Source organism: Chiloscyllium plagiosum, unplaced genomic scaffold (genome assembly GCF_037043375.1).
Source record: "Chiloscyllium plagiosum isolate Xiang-an unplaced genomic scaffold, Cpla_swu_hap1 HiC_scaffold_24, whole genome shotgun sequence".
Lineage (NCBI taxonomy): Eukaryota > Metazoa > Chordata > Chondrichthyes > Orectolobiformes > Hemiscylliidae > Chiloscyllium > Chiloscyllium plagiosum.
This window is the reverse complement of record NW_028270162.1, coordinates 39,440,224-39,457,072: the sequence shown is the minus strand read 5'-3', so window position 1 is coordinate 39,457,072 and position 16,849 is coordinate 39,440,224. Positions and strand designations below refer to the sequence as shown.

Here is a 16,849-nt window from a genome sequence, read left to right as displayed (position 1 = left end):
ATGAACTCACGACTCGCTGAGTAAAGAACCTACCCCTAACATCTGTCCTATACCTACCACCCTTAATTTAAAGCTATGCCCCCTCGTAATAGCTGACTCCATATGTGGAAATAACTTCTGTAAACTTTAACCTCGTATGTTTTTCCATCATTAGTATCAGCATCCTGCCCCATTGAACATAATTTTCTTTTTTTTTTGAAGAGTAGGGATGAGTGTTTTGCATGACAACATGCCACACTCCTGATAACTTACCTGATGGCCAGCCATTCAGCTGGTTAAGAGATGACCAATAGCAAGGGTATCTCACCCTTTCACAGGCTTCAACTCTGACGGATCAACATACCAAAATCTGCTAGCCAATCAGAGGCCAGCAGCTTCTGGGTCCTAAAGTCCTCCAGTTGAGATAAATTCCTCCGATGATCCAAGTAGCAGGAAAGTAAACAAAAAATTATTCTATCATAGGCTGGGGAGAGGCAAACTAGGGAGTGGGCAGGGGTGGTTGGTGGAGGCACGGTTGAGGAGATGGCTTTCAGAAGTTACACTTTTGTCCACCATGTTTGCCTTCAGTTGTCCCCGATAGAGGCAATCAGAGTCTCCCTCTCACCTGGTGGGCTGGTCTTTATTTGGAAACAATGTATTTCTCTAGCCCACCAAGAGGAGGCATATGGTCAGGGAAGTGGCAAGTTGAGAACCTTTAGTGGTCATTAATTGACCTTTGATGGGCCTTATGTTTTCTGGCAAGTGGAGGAAGTCCCCAGTAGACCTTCCCACCTATTGCTTAATTAGTAAAGTGTTGAGAAGGGGGTGAGTTTCTCTCCTAGGCCGACTTGCCCCATTTGTTCCCTGGCATTCTCACACTAGGACAAAGGTACATTTTGGTGGTTTGAGAGTTTTGAAGTTTTAACATCTTAAAATCCCAAGTTTCATCACCTGACCATAACTCAGCCATTTTCAACAATTAAAACTCACCAAATTATGGCAGTATCACTGATCCAATTATTGCGTAACCTCACTTACCTCAGAAAATCAGCTTACTTTGGATTCTCCAGATGCAACAGCAAAGTAGATCTATTAATCATATATTTACTGTGTTATGTACATTATGCATCCATTACAATATCACTAATGCTGTCGTGTTTTCAATGATACCTCAATAAGATTTCCACATTATTAGATGAGTACCTGTTAGCTATCAAAGGCTTCCAGTCAGACTCTCAGTTGTACTTCCACTCTCTGACATTTGAAGATTTGAAAGCCTTGTTCCTCTTATGTGAAGTGTCATTCCACATACAGGTTCAATACCTTCATAATCAGCAACATTATACTCTTAATCTGCAGATCCCATTCAGGAAATTTATCTCAGATTAACAGATTCTATTTGTACTTGACAGTCCCTGCATTCCACATTCTTGGTATATCTAACGTCGTCCAATATCAAATCTTCAGCGCTGACCCATGTTCTACCAGTCATAGGTCTCAATCATTCATGTCTATCATAACTACAGAACCCTTTACGCAACCAGTTGCTCCCCATTTTAAGCACATTTTGAATTTCCATTCCCTATTTACTCCACTTCATTCATTCATATTCTTTTAACTGTTCCTCATTGCCAATAAATTCAAATTTGTAACATTGAGGTAATATGGCAGGGCCACGTTTTCATAACATTGTGATGCAACCACACAGCTCGCAAAGTGGGAGACCACAGCACAACCAACAATTCACACTGGGTGTCAGCTCCGTACAAATAACCAACTTTATCTTTCTCCTCATGATGGACAAGGTCATATGGGATTGACTAACAACAGTGAACTTCCTTTATTATTTAGAAGAAAGGGATGTTTAAACATTAATAAATTCTCTGCTAAATTCAATATATCAATTATTCTGAAGTGTTACTTAAATTAAGGGCTCCTAACTATCACCTGATACTTATTATAATCGTAATTAATGGCTTCTGGACAAAATTATTCTGTTATTCCCTACTGTACATTGCTCACTTATTGTTGAATGCTAATTTACTGCATGATGTACTCATCTCATTTGTTTGTGACTAATTGCATCCAGCACATCCTAATTAATTTCCTTTTCTTATCAAGAACTTGCAGCTCTTATTTCTTCCAAAAATAACATGCCAAAGCCATGTCAAGGCTGAGGCTTCTGCTGCTGATGAGGCATTCTTTCTCCTGGGTAATTTCGTATACATGTGCAAGGCAAATCATTGGAAGTACCACCCAAGCACATGCATACCATGTGGAACATACAAACATAACTGCATTTGGAAAGAAACGAAAAGGAAACTTTCCAGTCTTACAGTTGCTAGGCTGAAATGCGAAAGAAAAAATCTTTTGCCCTCACTAATGATTCAGTATTCATTCAATGGTGCTTCCCCAGCTGAAGGGTCTAGGCAGTGATCAGAATCAAGTGCCTCAATTAATTTCACTTTTACCTAATCCAGAGACACAACGTTGAATTTTCCCAGTTGACTTGACTCATGCAATCTTCTGCTCTTTAGTTCATGTTTTGTGCAAGCAATCTCTCCTCACTGAACTGTGCAGCAGGAGAGGCAGAATCACTTGCCACTGCTGGGACTTGGCAATAGTTAATCCATTTGCACCATATTTAAAGTCCAGCTCCACAACAGAAGCCAGGAAGTGACACACATGCACACACACACACTCCAATGTTCCAGATTTGTTACAAAGGAGATGACCCAGAAAAAGTGACTCTTGCTCTTGCCTTGCCATCCTTTTCCCCACAGTGTCACTAAAGGAGGCTACACCACCAGACATGCTGTCTCCAGTATTCATGAATCTGTTTGCTACTGAGGTAACTAATAATGGGATGTAAATGCATGGAGAAAAGGTGATTGCTACTGATTAGCAAGATTCAGAGCTTGCTACTTAAACCTAAAGGGGATGGTCAGAAATTTGTATCTTGATATTGACGATTTGATTTTTTTTCCATTTTTCCTGCTCAAGGGAACAGAAACTTCAGCTCACAGAATCTAATCATTGCACTCAAACTGGTGAGATCAGCTAAACTTCTACTGGAGTATTAAATGGTTCTTCTCCATCTTACTTAAAAGGTTATCAGTCTTGAGAAAAATGTTGGCAATTAACTTTTGCTTGTGGAATGACAGAGGCCGGAAACTTTTGTTTTGGAAATGAGGCTCTTGAGACTTTTGTTCCGGAGGCCCGTGCTCAGAAGCATTAAGTTCAAATGGCCCTGCTAAGTTTGAGTTTCCCTCATGTGTGACTCACATCCCCATCCCATTTTTCCAACCCTTCCAAAAATAGGATGCATTGGGAAAAATGACTGGATTTCCAGATCTGGATCACACCTGCCATTTTTAGGGAACCCTAGTTTCTCCAGAATGCTATGAAAGACTTGGCTTCGTAATCTCAGGTGCCACTTCTGTGTTTCTTACCAAGAGTGACAGATACTTTTACTGGATGCAGAATGCAAAATCCTCCATCAGTTAAGACTATCATTCACCTTGGTGAGCACATGAAAACAAAGAAACTTATTGCAGCGTTTATTTTTATAACCCCTTTTGGAAATAAAGATCATATGGTAATCTTTTAACTATATTTACCTGGCTGAAACCAGCAAGTATGCAGTTAATAACCTTGCTTGTCCACTTGGAACTTAACTTGTCCCTGTAATTTCCAATTCTGCAAGGAGATCATCTGGTTACCCAAAGCTGGTGCACGTTCTAAAAGTTTTTTTTTGAACACAACAGGACCTGGTTTGCTGTTTATCTGGGCCTTACATGGGGTAGCTGTCAGAATGCATCCATGCCATGTGAAACTGATCCGTAGCTGCTCTGCAAATGGATGGAGCACGCTAAGGCATTTCTTTTCATAACTTAGTTCCAAAAAAAGAGCCATTCCAGACTTGAACCATGAGCTCTGTTTCTCTTCACAGATACTGCCAAATCTGCTAAGTTTGTCCACCACTTTCTGTTTTTGTTTCAGATCTCCAGCATCCACAGTATTTTACTTCTATTTTCTCATGGGAGCAGGGATGAATACTGTTGTGAGATCCCATAAGGAGAGTTGCAGGCCTTCTTTGTCTGGATTTACATCTTCAGCTAGCAAGACCATACAGTTTTTAAAACTTTCCTCCAGTTGACTGCAAATAGTACATAGTCTAGAGCAAATCATTCTGTGCCTTCTCCCTGTTATGACAATAGACTGGGGCTATTCACATGAGGTCCAAGAATAATAATACTCCAGGTCAGAACTTCAGACCTATGACTACTGGCTTCACACTGCCTCCACCAAACCAAAGCCCACACAAGGTTAAAATTGACCCCAAGGTTCAATGCCTGAAACTGCACTTTATATTATTCACAGAACACAGCACTCAGAAAGATTGCTTTATAGGTGTTATTAATAGAAAGCATTCCATAACCCAATTTATGCTCAACTTTTTAAAACAATTTAAATGCAGCATGTTGCTTCAGAATTGATTATATTAGCAATATAAATTGCATGATGTTAACATGTTGCTGGATTATATCAGAGTAAGTGCTGGAAATAGTATTTAATCTGAGCAGGATCTTTTTATGAGGAAAGTCATTAATCTACCTTAATCTATACCATGTGCTTCGTTTTGAAGATTGCTTCTGCAGTACATGATGAATAAGATTGTGACTGACATTATTTTTAATTTGAGCAAGAAGCAACTCCAGTTTTCTAATATCCAGACAATTAAAGTTTTCAGTGAGGTATTGTTTTCAATTAGTCTTTTCTCCAACAATTTTGTCCTTTTTTTTCCTCTACTTATTTCTGGCAACAGTATATTATTCTATGGTACTGTTGCGTGCAAGCCAGTAGCTTCACATACTTTTAACATAAAGGGCCATTTTCTGACATTAGTCTTAGAAATCAGGCAGAAATTTGACATTCGCAAGGGATATGAAACAGATATCAGCAATATGACACCTACCACATTCATCTCATCCAATATACAATGCCGTTGATTGCACAGTTCTAGGCAGATATGATATTGTCTATTCTGCCTCCCCATTCAAGATGAATTTCACTCTCCCACCCTCCAGAGTTTGATCAAGTTGCTTCAGCCATACCTGTTAGTCCCTTCACTCAGTACAACAATATCAAAAGAGGGCAAAGTCACACAGGGTCATTGAAGAAAGACAGACGAACTAAAAAGGCCACCATCAGTGAGGAGGGGAGAAGTGTAGAGGGGTGAATGAATCAAATGAAGATTTTACAACCAGTACAATTCTCTTAAATTGCCGTTTAATGGATGACCTCACAGAGAATGCACAGTACAAAAGGAAGAGGCCTGAGGTCTGTTTGCACGTCTTCCTGTACAATGCAAACACACCCATCTGAGGCAATCAAAACAGAAACTGAAAAGCTCTACCCTGCAAGCATTCAATGGCTTCCACTGAAAGGAAGTCTCCATAGCAGAATAAAGCCGAAGAAGCTCTAACAACTCCCAACACCAACATCCTCAGCATGTCCCATGATTTGTTTCACTCTGAGAAGAAGGACACCTAGGTGGGCAACAGGTGGATGGGGCAAGGTGCAGAGGAGTGGGAGTTCCACATTCAATCATTAAGAACATGAAGTTCAATGTTGCCGTGATCTTCAGTTCCACTAACACAGCACTGCCTCCCAGTCCATGGAGACAACCATGTTTTTGGTTTCCAGAGCCAAAAAACAGAACTTGGAGAGACCTCTCAGCCCTTCCCTCCAATCTGCACATGATCTCAGACTCCTTTGCAAGACATTCTCCTGTTGCCTGTGCATCTCCATTAGCTCATTAATGCCCAAGTCAAGCAGTTCATCATCTGTACAGGGCTCACCAAGGGCCTGTTCTCCAGCAGTCCTCGGAGTGTCAGTGACTTCGGTCATTTCTTCCTCTTCTAGCTTAGGGTTCTTGGTCAGTGCTGTATTCACAAGAATGTAACCGTGCGTCTACTCCGGTTAGGTTACCCACTGACTTAATGTGCAAAATCTTTTTTGGGACTAGATATCAAAGGTGGGCCTTAAATTAGGAGGTGGTTCCACTCAGGAGACAGGTTTCCTTTCATGATTACATTTTTCTCAACTCGTTACATCTGCATGCAAGGATAAAACATCAGATTTTAAGCCAGCTGCACAGAAGGTTGTGGGCTCTAACTTTCAGGCTGCATATATAAAAGGAGCACAGACAGTACTTCACTCTCTGCAACTTCTGCCAGTTCATACATCATTCAAGCCTGTTTTAACACCCGCCTCATCCCCATGTGACTGATGAGAATGGGATGTAGAGGGGTTAAATCAAACCATTTGCTTCGTCTGTTGGATTGCATTGCTTTCTACTTCTATTTTACATTCTGGTTTTTGGAAGACATAGGTTGGGTGGGGATCTCACCTTAGATAGGCAAAGGCCTAATAAAATATTGTGGTCATTTAAAGCCACAATGAACCTGATGCAATTTTAGCCCTGGGTCCAGCTTACTGCTCTACGAAACCTGTTGTTAAATATTAGCAGGACTAAGAGAGGCCTTGGAAGTTAACTTTGCAACAAATAATGTGGGACTGTTTTGCCCAAGAGGAACTGATGTGGATTTTCTTCCAATTGCCCCTTGATCACTTAACCAACTAGTTTGAGACTGAGCAAAAGAAGGAGATGTTAGGAGAGGTGACCAAAAGCTTGATCAAAAGTGTAAGCAGAGAGCTTTCTGAGGTCTGTCTAGAAATTAGGATCCAGATATCTGAAAGCACAACCACTAATGCTGGAATGAGAGAAGTGGGAGATGAACAAGAGAATAGAATTGGAGGAAGACAGTGAAATTGTGGAGGTCACAAAGGCAGGAACTCTGAGTCCGTGGAGAGATTTGTACACAAGGCAGAGAATTTTAAAAATGGAAGCGTTCAGCAATCAGGGATGATTTGTGGCACTGTTCTCACACAAGATGAAAAAAAACAACTGCATGGTATTATATCACGGCTTGTGCATGCCTGTGGTTGAAGGCCTAAATATCAAACTTCACTTTACACATACAAACAACTCTCAAAAAGTTCACCCCGGAGATACTTGTGATTCTTTAACTTTATGACGCATCATTTGGCAAAAGTAAATACAAAAAAATCTAAACAAAAGGAAAATAAGACTGTGAGAACATTATTCCTGGTAATGCACCACATCAGAAGGAGAAAGCAGATAAACACATAAGGAACTTGCACGATTTGCACATGTTAGTGTAGGTCTTCATTGTGTTTGATGGGACACAGATCTGATGGTAGTAAATCAACTTCCTTTTGTAGAACCTGCCCAATTTTTAATGCCCCTCGATTTTTATAGAAATTAAATGCAAACTCAAGTAGTTTCTGACACCAGGTTGTCAGCTTTGTAACAAATTTTATATTTCAGTGGCAAGTGAAAAATCTATTTAATTTACCTTAACTTGACAACTACCTTAAATGCAGCTATGACGTTCAATCCCACTACAAGTTTCATGATAGAATGAGGGCAGATGATAAAAACAATGGTTGTGTCAAATGTAAATTAGATAAGGATATCTCACACAATAATGCATAATGCAAATATAAAAGATATGAAGAATATGAGGTGCAATTCAAACAAAAAAGCTACATTCGTAATGACCAATTTAAAACAGTCGAAGGAAAATCTCATGAATGCATTCTGCATCAATCCATCATGATCATAAATACAAATGTATAGGCTACAAAGAATATTGTTAGGATCTGCTATATTTTTTACTTTTGTTCCAGAACTTGTCCCTCAATCTTTTAAGTATTTCACTATCTGGAAGCCTTCAAATTTAGTTTTACTTCCAACCATTAATTCATCTCACCGTAAACTTAGTTTTGTTCTGGATTTTTCAATTATACCTTAAATAGCTAAATCTTTATTTAAACTTACATTTTGCTCATTAAAGTAGGAGGAAAAAAGAGAGTTCTTAATAACACAGTCCATCAATAATTTAGTTTAGCTATGTGGACCCAAGCCTCCACTATAACAAACTATTACCGTGTTATCGACATTTATAGGTTTGGTATAAACTGAGTTGGCAGTTGAAATAACTTGCATTTCTTTTCTCAATAACTTTCAACCTCAACTGGCCACTCCACACTTTATCCACAGTTTGTCCTTTGAAGTGAGTGCAAATAGTAAATTGAGAGTGAAGAGTGCGTAATTTTCCAGAATGTAAGCTATATAAATTACTTGCAATTAAATTTTAACTTGTGCTTCATGCTAATATTTCTGATTGGATTCTTTAGCCATTTTCTACTCAAAGTCTCTGTTAAAAAAAAATTTCTGACTCTACTCTTCCTTTCTGCCCTTTCCTACCCATTCATTACAATGGAGAGAAAATCCTGTACTGCTAGGTACAGATGTACAGGCAGTGCCCTCTCTCTGGTGATTTTGGGACTAGTAATAATTTTATCAGGTGGCAGGGATAGGTGGTGAGCATCATCCCAACTGTACCCTGACTATGTCCATGGCAGAAGATCTGTGGGTAAATATCCCACCTTGCGGCCAACTGAGGCCCTTAATTATACAATTATTATCCACTTAAGTGCCTCATCCTATTGCCACTGGCATGCACCCAGCAGTGGTCAGGGGCTGGCCATGAGTGAAACATGACAAGAAAATGTATGCATAGGTGCTTACCATCACCCAAGAGGGTCCCATCATTCAAAGACACTCAGGGCCTGATTGCAGTTCTCAATATTTTAGAAAGCAGGCCGTGGAAAGACATTCCATAATGAATTTCACACCTCCCATCATTGTGCAACGCCCCTCATTCATCTGTGATCTGGCACTAAATGACTATATTGGGCCTTTGGGAGAACGTCATTTCAGCAGCAACCACTGCCCCCTTGAGAGGCACCAGCCTTTCGTTGGCCAATAGTTCCTTTCAATGGAACTTAGGCGGTGTCCTTGATCATGGAGAAAGCCTGCCATTGGCCCGTTCAATGCCTGGGTGTCACTTAATCTGGTGGGCCTTCCCTAAAAGTAGGTAACTCATGTCGACTATCAGATGGAGAATTAGACTCTGAACAACTCCATTAAATAGTGCCCAGAATTTCTGTTCCAATGCTTTTCTGCTTCCTGCAATCCACTGTCCTGCTTTTTGTTGGTTGTCATTTGGTTTGGTGTAGTTGACCCTCCTGAGTTCGAATCACACCATGCAACATATTTTACTGCTCATAGTATTTTCACACAACCAACTGCAGTCTGCGACTTGAAATTGTTCTTGATGTACAAGCTTGGTGTACATGCAAATGCACTCTCACTGTCACATGACTGTTATTTCTTCCCTTACCTCACTGTGTCTCAGCAACCGTGATGTACCTGCCAGCTTTGTGTAGAATCATGGTTGGCCACCTGCAGGTTTCACAGACTTGCACCTGTCACCAATCCTCCATCACCATAAGGCTTTACTGACAGAAGCCTGCATGTGACAATGTTTAGTATGAGGATTCTGGTAGGTAGGGGGTTCCACACAATCATGGCAGTTGATGGTCAGCTTCAATGACATGTCAAACCATAATGACTGGGGCAATTTCCCCAATGCACTGCCCTCCCACCTTCCTAGCATTTTGGACAGCAGCCAACTTCTGGCTTTTTCTGCTGCTGAAGATTTGTTGGATAGCTGTTTGCCTGAACCCTCCCCTCCAATGCTGCTGCTGCCTTGGGAGGCCAAGCCAGGGGCATGAGCTCAAGCGTCTCCACAACAGCAAGGGAATGAATCTCATAGAAGATGTTGCTGTCATTGTACCTGCATTGAGACTGGGTGCCTTTCAGCAACTGCATCTACAACTGAACAGCCCTCTTTAGGATATTCTCCATTCACCGTGAATGTGCAAGGGGGCTAGAAAAGTTGCCCTGAAAAGTAGGCTATCACATCTTTCTCATGACCAAGAAGCTACACCCAGTGGATTATCATCCCTGTGGGTGAAACAAGAAAAAGCTAGACTTTAGAACCTGGATTATAAGAATACTCATTGACAACCCAAGTGTGTGTGCTCGGAAAGTGAACTGCCATCCTGGCCACAGATCTTGGCAGATTTTGAGATTGCCCCCTTACCTTGTTCATTATTCACCTCAACATTATCAAGCACCTCCTCTGAAATGACCTATCACCCAGTTAAAACATCCAATATCATCTCAATAGGAAACTCTTCAACCTTGGTTTCTTCTGAGCACTCATGGACATCTGTGGCCTTCAGTTTGCAGATGGCTGCAGTGAGATGACTCAGTCTGCACAGAAAATGCCAAGGACACTCCAGCATAATAGTACCTCATATATAACCTTTGCCCAGTCCTTAAACATTTGCAAAACAAAGGTCCTCCACCAGTTCTCCCGAAGCCAGTTGAATGTCCTCCAGACTATCTACATAGATGGGATGCCACCTCTGCCAAAAGACTTGGGATGAAATGACCAGCGCTAAGTCAGCTTTGCCAGTGTTGCCTTCTTCAAACTGTGACAACATGTCTTTGACAATTGGGACCTCTGAAATTCAGTGAAGACCCTGGTATATTTATTTCAAAATTCATTCATTGGATGTGGGTAGCATTGGCTGGCCAGCATTTATTGTCCATCCGGAGTTGCCCTGGAGAAGGTGGTGGTGAGCTGCCTTGTTGAACCACTGCAGTCCATGTACTGTGGTTGACCCATAATGCAGGAGTTTGACCCACTGACAGCGAACAAATGGCAATATATTTCCAAGTCAGGATGGTGAGTGGCTTGGAGGGAAATTGCAGATGTCCCTTGTCCTACTAGATGGAAGTGGTCATGGGCTTGGAAGGTACTGTCTAAGGAGCTTTAGCAAATATTCGCAGTGCATCTTGTAGATAGCACATACTGCTGCTGCTGAGCATCAATGGTGGAGGGAGTAGATGGTTGAGATATCATGCCGACCAAACTGGCTACTTTGTCCTGGATGGTGTAAACTTCTTGAGTAATTTGAGCTGCACCCATCCAGTCAAGTGGAGAATATTCCATCACATTCCTAAGTTGTGCTTGAGAGATGGGGGACAGGTGTTGGCCAGTCAGTAGGTAAGTTACGCACTGCAGAATTCCGAGTCCCTGACCTGCTCTTGTGGCATTGTATTTCCATGGGGAGTCCAGATGAGTTTCTCATCTATGGATCCCCAAGAGTGTTGATAGTGAAGAATTCGATGATGGTAACAGCATTGAATGTCAAGAGACAGTGGTTAGATTGTCTTTTATTGAAGATGGTCAAACCTTTACATTTGAAATTAGATTAGATTAGATTACATTACAGTGTGGAAACAGGCCCTTCGGCCCAACAAGTCCACCGAAGCGCAACCCACCCATACCCCTACATTTACCCCTTACCTAACATTACGGGCAATTTAGCATGGCCAATTCACCTGACCTGCACATCTTTGGACTGTGGGAGGAAACCGGAGCATCTGGAGGAAACCCACGCAGACACGGGAAGAATGTGCAAACTCCACGCAGTCAGTCGCCTGAGGTGGGAATTGAACCCGGGTCTCTGGCGCTGTGAGGCAGCAGTGCTAACCACTGTGCCACTGTGCCGCCCATTTATGTGGCAGAAATGTTGCTTGCCATTTTTCAGCCAAGCATGGATGTTATCCAGATCTTGGAGCATTGAACATGAAATACTTTAGTGTCTGAGGAGTCGTGAATGCTGCAATCATCGGTAAACATTCCCATTTCTGACATTATGATGGAAGCTAAGTCATTGTTGAAGAGCTGAAGATGGTTAGACCTAGGACACTATCCTGAGGATCTCCTGCAGATATATCCTGGAGCTGAGATGACTGACTTCCAACAACCACAACCATCTTCCTCTGTGCCAGGTATGACTCCAACCAGCTGATACTCAGTGCACCCTGATACCCCTAATTCCAGTTTTGCTAAGTCTCCTTGTAACTACACTCAGTCGAATGAGGTCTTGATGTCGAGGGTTTTCACTCTCACCTCACCTCTGGCATTCAGCTCTTTTGTCCATGTTTGAACTAAGACTGTAATGAGGTCAGGAGCTGAGTGGCCCTGGCGGAACCCAAACTGAGCATCTCTGAAAAAGTTATTGCTGAGCAGGTGCTGCTTGATAGCACTGTTGATGACACCTTCCAACACTTTACTGATGATCAAGAGTAGACTGACAGCCTGTTTGAATTTGTCCTGTTTTTTTTATTGTTCAGGTCATACCTGGCCAATTTTCCACATTGTTGGGTAGATGCCAGTGTTGTAGCTTTACTGGAATAACTTGGCTAGAAAAGCAGCAAGGTCTGGAGCACAAGTCTTCTGTACTGTTGCTGGAATGTCACTGGGGCACATGGCTTTTGCACTGTCCAGTGCCTCCAACTGTTTCGTGATATCACATGGAGAGAATTCAGTTGGCTGAAGGCTGGTATCTGTAATGCTGGGGATCACTGCAGGAGACTGTTGTGTTGACCCCCTCCGGCACTGCAGAGAAATCTGAACCATTTGAACCTTCCACTTTGGTTACATGAAGGTCCTTGAGAGTTTCTATCAGCAGTGCCTAAATCAGATGTCAAAAGAGAGGGCTGCCAGATCGAAACAAGCATTCTCCATGAATCTGCATCTATCAGCATTAAAAGCCTACTCTTGAAGAACCCACTCCAATAGACAGGTCAATACATGCAGATCTTCACTGTCTCTGGGTCTAAATCCTGGAATTCCCTCCGAACAGTATTGTGGATCAACGCACAGCAGGTGGAGTGCAGTGGTTTAAGAAGCCGCTCACCACCACCTTCTCAAGGGCAAGTAGGGACGGGCAATAAATGCTGGCCCAGCCAGCAAAACCTACATCTCACAAATGAATAAAATAAAGTCCAAAAATGCTTCCCTAGACAGGTTTTCTTCTCCTAGCTCTCAACTTGTGAATTCTCAAAAAGTGATCAAAGGAGTAGATGTAAGGTTAAGACACCTCCTGATCCATCATGGCTCAAGTGGCCTCAAGGCTCAGTGACTTGCTCATGAGGTGGAACAGTGGATGCAGGGGAAGGAAAAGGAAGTCAACCCAGGGCTTGACTTCTGTTTGCTATGCAACAACGTATCCTTACTGCAGAAGAGCTTGTCCATCCAAAACTGAGCCCTTCAGATGTCTGAAGTCTCGTCCAGTCTGACGGAGGTCATCCTCAAATCTGAGGGACCGCTGATGATGACAATGTTTCTTGTTCCTTTTTAACCCAGAAGATGCTTGGAATTCTCTCACTACATATCTGCATTATGTCACACAATCACCCCAAAATGATTAATCTGAAGCCTTTGTATACCTCTGCCAACAAAGATATATAACAGTCACTGGGAGGAGTTAATCAGTTCTAGTTATCTTTTTGTAGTTGTCCCAGTCTATTAGTCTAACTTCTTCTGCTAACAATCATGTAACTGAAGTTAGTCAGATATCTCTTCAGAGATATTAATATTAAAGTTTGGATTCTGATCAAAGTCATCCATAATTGTCAGTTCTTCAGAAAAACACAGATTTCCCTTTCACTTAATCTTCACTCCAAGGAGTGCTGTGAAATTTACTGCTGATGGATCTGATGTTGAAAGTCCACATGGAGCACGAACTGGATCCCTTTGTACTTTCTGTAAGTGGACATGGCAATGGATGGTTCTTCCCTGCACTGAAACTCTTCTGTGCACTAATCCAAGGAGTGCATTTTCAGTGAGATGTATAATTGGAAATCAATGTGAGGGAAAAAAATTGAATGGTATAGCAATCGCCCAATCGCAAAGTAATTTTATTGCATGGCCAGTAAGTCAGAAACCCACTCACATGTATCTTGTGCCAGTCAATTCATGCAGCCAGACATTATAACTGCAGATTGCTATAATTAGCCAGGTACTATCGCGAACTGAAATTCGTTGTGAGTTTTATTTTATTTAGGACATTTATCGGCAACAGGTTTCATTTTGTATTTTCTTATTTCCTGCTCCTCAAGTCTCCTTCAGTGGCTTTTTAATTTCACCAATGCATTCTGAAGGCTATTTACAACTATTGTCACATAACCAGGTTTCCTGCCTTTTGGGAATGGATCTTTGGCTTACAGATACTCTGTTGACCCAATGGCATTATGCCCCAAGCCATTACAAAGCTATGTTTCAAGACAAATGTTTAAATTTTTTATTATTACTTACTAAGTATGAATTTACTGAAGCATTAATGTTTTACACTGAGGTAAGTACAACAGATACTGTGGTAAATTTCATGTGATTATGAAACAGTCAACATATATAGTAGCTCTGTAAGCATGTATTTGACTAAAGAAGATAAAAACTGCAGTGTTTACATATTTTGGAATTAAACACACCTTACCCATTGTGGCAAACAAGTGAAGCTATTATAGCTTCCTATTTATTATACTATATTAATAGCTTTTGACTGTGGTAACATGATGTTTTTCATTACTTTGCTTCATTCTGAAACATAAGATTAATGTAGTAATCATATTTTGTGAAATGTCTGTCTTTTGAGTCTAATTATTTCATCAAGCAGTTGGTCACAAAGGATAGTAAAAATCCAAAACTTTCTCCTTCAGCAAATTATTGAAGTTGGTAAACAGAATTTTCAAGACTGAGGTCAATAGTTTTTATTGGGTAAAAGTATCAGGAGATGTGGGAAATGCATTGGAACAATGGGTAAAGTTTAGCCATGATCTAATTAAATGAACAGCAGACTTGAAGGGCTGAATGGCATTATCCTGTTCTAAAGTGAACCCAATCAACATTTAAACTATTTCAGTTTAACACTGCCTTGTCATGTATTTTTAATATTTCTCTCCTTTTCTTATTTCTTAATTGCAGGTCCAAGATCACAAGTGACTGACTACAGTCGATGCAAAGTTAACAGTACCACTGATGATCAGTACTGGCACCAGGACAACACAGTAAGATAGGCACAGTCCATCCAACCTCTACAATAAATAGCGCCTGATGCAGTACGCACAAACAAGAGCTGAGGTTAGTAGTAGATTGCCTTACAAGATATTAAAAGATAGGATGACCACAAGACTTGGTGATCTAAACTCGTAGAAAATAGTTGGGTAATTACTATTCTGTTGTTTCCAAGATAGATTTCAATGCTACTGACAAGTCATTAAAAGTTTCCCTTCTCAATCTTTGCAAAGCTGTTTTGCTTCTTATCATTTGCACTGTGGAACAGGGAACAGTGAGCATGTCACTCCTGATGTGGCTGATATAAAAGCAACCCCACTTGACTTTTCGTTCGATAAGTCAACTCCAAAATACTGATTAACCTATTTTCTTTCTAGGCACCAACAGGTCTGCTGTGCTTTTTCAAAAGTTGTGGTCTTCTTCTCCAGCTTAAAGCTTTTCTTCTGTTCATTTTGATTTACCTTGCAATCTGCCTATGAAGATACACTCACTATCCGTTTGTATTATCCATCCAGTGACCTGGCAGCGTTCAGAAACGAGCCTGCTGGGAACCTGTGGGCTCACATTCCTGCCTCACTCTCCACAGTCCAACAGGTCCATATTTCCTTTGCCTTTGATTTTTGCATCATTTTAAATTTAGTAGAAGGTTATAAACCAATCTCAGTTTAAAGGACTGACACACGTGTCCCTCTTTCATGAGGGACTGGAACTACATACGTGTTGCAGCTGTTTACATTTTTCACTCACTCCTTAAAGTGTTTCAGTCAGGGGAGAGCAGCATTTGATGTTTGGTTTCATAAAGACTGTCTGAAAATCCAGACCTCCCTTCTGATCTTAATATAATCTTTCATAAATTAATGGGGTTTTTTCTTACCTACAGCCAACATTTCCTTTCCCTGGCCTTGGTATTTCCCACGAGAATGGGTGAGTCTAATGTTCCAGACAGAGATCAACTCGAGCTGAGAGTGGGACTGTCCTTCCACCCACTGTTAAATTCCATTCACAAGAGGAATGTCTGCTTTACAATTTGATCAGAACATTGTGCCTCCTTCTTTTATATTCTGCTTCTTACATCACGAGAAAGACTCAGTTCTTCATACTCCTGCTGGCGAAGCTTTTTGTTTCCAAGCTGATAAATTGAGACCACTGGAGTTATTTAACATGGTGTTTCATGAGACCAAACCCATGACAACTCCGAACACTGCTTGATTGAACTCACTATCAAAGGTCAAGATTAGAGTGGTGCTGGAAAAGCATCCGGGATGCAGGAAAATCAACGGTTCAGGCAAAAGTCCTTCATCATTCCTGCTCCTCGGGTGCTGCCTGACCTGCTGTGCTTTTCCAGCACCACACTCTTGACTCTAATTTCCAGCATCTGCAGTACCCACCTCACTATCAAGGTGTTGATTAATTGCAAATAATGAATCATTAATTAATGTGACTGTCATGGACAAATTCTAGGTGTTTCCACCTACTTGCTTACGATCAATATATTTGTATGTGAATGTATGTATTTTCTTACTCTTGGGGGAGGGGGCGGGTGAGTGGCGGTCTACTCTATATTAGTAACCCAACAGAAAGCATTTGTGTACTTAAAATTTAGAGTGTTATTTTATTTGTCAACACAGTTATCCAATAAATGTGAGGTATCACCCAAGACTAAAGTTAAATATGCATAAAAATGAAACAGTAATTGTAAAATTGGAATTTCGATGAATCTGTATTTTGGTGTAAGCTGATGCATCTCTTGGCTGGGATGAAGGTATTGAAAAAGCAAAGATTCTCAGTAGCTGAAAAGGTTTTGGTTGCTGACCTGCCAGAATGTAGATTTCTCGGGTGAAGCTAATGGCAGAACAGAAGTGAGCCTTCCTTTCTCTACTACATTTGGATACTTTGGCTGCTTAGCCAGCTGCAGCAATCTGATGCCAGTTTAAATT

General features: G+C 41.1%; 1 long non-coding RNA gene across 1 annotated transcript in view; it reads right to left on the bottom strand.

Moving 5' to 3' along the window:
• Positions 1-15,970, bottom strand: part of LOC122562730 (uncharacterized) — a 319,752-nt gene extending 303,782 nt beyond the window's left edge. Inside the window, exon 1 of the long non-coding RNA XR_006315398.2 lies at positions 15,787-15,970. This is a non-coding gene — a long non-coding RNA (uncharacterized LOC122562730). The remainder of the gene's footprint in view (positions 1-15,786) is intronic.
• Between the last annotated feature and the right edge of the window lie 879 nt (positions 15,971-16,849).